The sequence below is a fragment of the Myotis brandtii genome, unplaced genomic scaffold (genome assembly GCF_000412655.1).
Source record: "Myotis brandtii unplaced genomic scaffold, ASM41265v1 scaffold83, whole genome shotgun sequence".
Classification (NCBI taxonomy): Eukaryota; Metazoa; Chordata; class Mammalia; order Chiroptera; family Vespertilionidae; genus Myotis; species Myotis brandtii.
The window spans coordinates 2088192-2092037 of NW_005371371.1; the positions used below are offsets into that span (position 1 = coordinate 2088192).

The 3846-nt window shown below is 40.4% G+C and overlaps 1 long non-coding RNA gene across 1 annotated transcript; it reads right to left on the minus strand.

Annotated features, from left to right (window-relative positions):
- Positions 1 to 1777: 1777 nt before the first annotated feature.
- On the minus strand, positions 1778 to 3840 carry LOC106724455. Its single transcript, XR_001360256.1, has 2 exons — positions 3534 to 3840; positions 1778 to 1907 (listed from the first exon to the last, which is right to left on the minus strand). It is a non-coding gene; the product is annotated as an uncharacterized LOC106724455 (long non-coding RNA).
- Positions 3841 to 3846: the final 6 nt, after the last annotated feature.

Here is a 3846-nt window from a genome sequence, read left to right on the forward strand (position 1 = left end):
TCTGCAGTCCGCGCGCCCCGTCTTCCCCAAGGTGCGCGGTTGTCTGGTCGTCGTCTCTGCCGACGCCGGGCCAGGGCAGGGCTCCGCGTTTCCTCCCATTTATTAATTCAGAAGGTTTCACCCATTACTCCGGGACTGCCCTGTTGCCATATGTGCAGGACGCACCGTGTAGACATAAAATAATTACATTGCAGGTCTATCGGACGCAGTTCTAGGATTGAGATTCGGGGTGTTCGTGACCCAACAATGTGACAATCAAGGCCTTTGGGAGTTTACTTAAAATTCCTACATGCAATCCAGTAATATTTCGGGCCAATCCAATTTTTGTGAAGTTGGATTGGGTATTATCCGCAGTGGTGCTCTTTCCAGCGACCCGGAGGGCATCTTGTGATATGATATCAGTACAACAAATGAGGCGAAATGGAGCTGTTCTGCCATTCGAAATGGATTGTTTACATTGGAACGTTTGTTACTACGGCGACAAACGACGGATAATATTTACACTTTGAAGTAAATGGGTTTGTTCTTCACTCTTATTTACATTCCCTCATCCAAGCCCCACATCTGGAGGACGTTCACTTTGATATTTGGGGAAATGACTGTTATTTTACTTAAAGATTCACACGTTTTCCAGTCTTGGCCCAGTTAAAAGCACATCACAAGGAAAGTTTCATTTCATACAACAAAATTTATTGGTCTGCACAAGGACTAGTATTATGACGTTATGTGGAAATGGATGTTTTACATGGAATAGAGAGTACAAAGTTGAATAACAACTATAAATTTTCCTCTAAGCATGCAAGCAGTTTTATTGTTTTATTTTTGTTTTGTTGTCCTCACGGAGGATATTTTTCCATTGCTTTTTTTTTCTTCCTTTTTTAGAGGGAGTTGGGAGAGGGAAAGATCGATGTGAGAGAAACACATCGATTGGTTGCCTCGGAACCTGCAAACAAGGTATGGGTGCCCTTCACCAGAATCGAACCCAGGACCCTTTAGTCCTCAGGCCGAGGCTCTATCCACTGAACCAAACCAGCTAGGACCATGCAAGCAGTTTTAAAGTACAACAGCAAGAGAGAGAGAGGTTCTCTTAATGCTTGCATTCATTGGCTCTTGACTGAGTAGTGTTTATATGAACTTAAGGTTAGAAATCATTTATTCCTTCCAACGACAATCAAGCTGGAATTTGGACATGGTTATCTTTTCTAAAAGTCAGGATACTATCTGAATAATGATTGCTCTCATATTTCATGGACTTTACAGACACTTAAAACAGAAAGACATCTTACTCATTCAACAAGAAATATTTAATGAGTGCCGCCTACCATGTTCTAGCTACTGTTCTATGCCCTGGGGATATAGTAGCAAATAAGGAGTTTACATTACATAAGACATTTAATTTACCCCTTTGGGTAAGAAGTCAGAAAATATTTATTAGCTTTATAAAATTATAAAAAGATATTCCTTTAGATTTACAGTGGTTCTCAACCTTCTGGCCCTTTAAATACAGTTCCTCATGTTGTGACCCAACAATAAAATTATTTTCGTTGCTACTTAAATGTAATATTGCTACTGTTATGAATCGTAATGTAAATATCTGATATGCAGGATGGTCTTAGGCGACCCCTGTGAAAGGGTCGTTCGACCGCCAAAGGGGTCGCGACCCACAGGTTGAGAACCGCTGCTTTAGAAAACAGTGAATGACTTCACTGTTTTCTTAACAAGGTTAGAAGACCAATAGCTAAAAGAATGAACTGTGATCATGCATTTGAAATACATATACCACTAAGGAAAAGTGTTTAATTTTGAAGATACATTGAAGAATCTTGGTTGTTTCAGTTGCTCTTTGGAGTGTAGATAAATATATTTTTCTAAAATGATATTTCTAGTTTAACTGAAGATGCTCAAACCTAAGGGAGTAAAAGATAAGAGATAAATATATAATTATGTTTTGAGCTGCTTAAAAAATAAATCAACACATTCATTTCAAACTTGAAATGCCCTTTATCTTTTCTACTTTGGATTTACAAGATTTTGCCTTGCAAGAAAATGTAATACTGAGAACTACATTTTTTGTTGTCATTTAAGGACTAAGAAATGGCATTCATGATATTTTGGAATGATTTCTTTTAATACACTTCCTTGTTCTGACCTAGATTAGGGAGGGGGTCATTTCAAATGAACAAGATTCTCCTTTTTGGTATATAATCTTCCCAGTCACTTTTACTTTACCTTAATATTCAACCTGCAAAAGAAGTCATATTTTTAACAATCGTTAAATAATGAATTATGTTTGTAACTGTTTTGCTTCCCCCTCAAATTAAGAAAAGGTAGAATTGCTGCAAGTCAAAGGCTGAACCCATTGCATGACCAGTTTTCTTAAGACAGATACATTGTTAATTTAAAAGTCATGATTTCTATGACCAGTTCAAACACTGCAGCTATCCAGATTGTGTGCAGGATTTGGTCTGCAATGTTATTAAATCTGTTTTCAAAACCTCCAGTTTTTCCCTTGAATTCTGTGTTCTCACAGATTGCAATCAAGCCTTTTGTTCATTTTCTTATTTTACTGGCACACCTAATAATTGGATTAGAGCTTCCTCTATCAGGTATTTTTTTAAAATGCATCTGGCATGTTTTATACTTTTTTTTTTAAGTTATTGATTTCAGAGAGGAAGGGAGAGAGAGAAACATTAACGATGACAGAGAATTATTGATCGGTTGCTTCCAGCATGCCCCACACTGGGGAACAAGTCTGCAATCCGGGCCGAGCGGGAATCCAACCGTGACCTCCTGGTTCATAGGTCGATGCTCAACCATTGAGCCTGCAGGCCGGGCTTTATCAGGTATTTTACCACCCAAATTTCTTCCCAGATGCACAACAGGTGGATTTCATCAGATTAATTCAGCAACCCTTTTCTGAATTTAGTGCTGGTACAGATTCAAAAGACTTTACAATCTAAAAAGTACTCAGGGAGAGAAATATGCACATTGTACTAGAAACAAGAGTCATTACAAAATAACACCAAGGTAAGGATGCAGGCAGTGAGGAGAGGATAATACTCCAGGAGAACTCTGAGTAGTCAGGGAGCACCGCTTAGCTTTGATGTCGTGGTCTCCTAATTCACAACAGGTTCTAACATTTTAGTGTTATGCATAGAACATAATTTACATTAGGGTACAGTTCAGCTTGAAACAGTTAGACTCCAAGGATCTAAAAAAAATTTTTTTAATGCTTTAGGAACATACTGATTTGTCTTTCAATAGAATTAACAAAACAACCCCCCCCCCCGCCAAAGAAAGAAATCTCCGTGCTCTTTAAGGACCGCAAGAGCAAAGATTTCTGTGTGTTTATTTTTGTAACACTGTTTTGCAAGATATTAATAGGGGCACGTTTGTCGAGATAATTTGAAAGTAACTTCAAGTGAATCCGCCTTTAAAAAGTCCCACTGAAACCGCAATTCAGAATGTTTTTGTTCTTGAGAGACTAGATGATCCTTTAACCTTAAAATGAATCCCAAGCAGACGTTTCCTACCACGTGTACTGGTACTTGGTGAAGGGGTGCTTTCCTAGCTTTGGTCTTCCACCCGGAGACTGAGACAGGGTGTGTTGGGGATGCAAACATGCTCCGGGTGAGCGCGTCTATTGAGGGGCAAACCTGTGTCCACGTAGGGCTGCAAACGTGCTTCGCGAACACGCGAGAACCGGCGGCCGGTCCGGTACTGTGAACTCCGGCTCCCAGAGCCTTCCCGCGCCCGGGTTCATACCACGTCCGCGATCTGCGCAGATAAGGAGGCGTCCCTTCCCCGGGGCGGCCCGGGCACCGACTCCGTTCCCCGGCGCCCCTT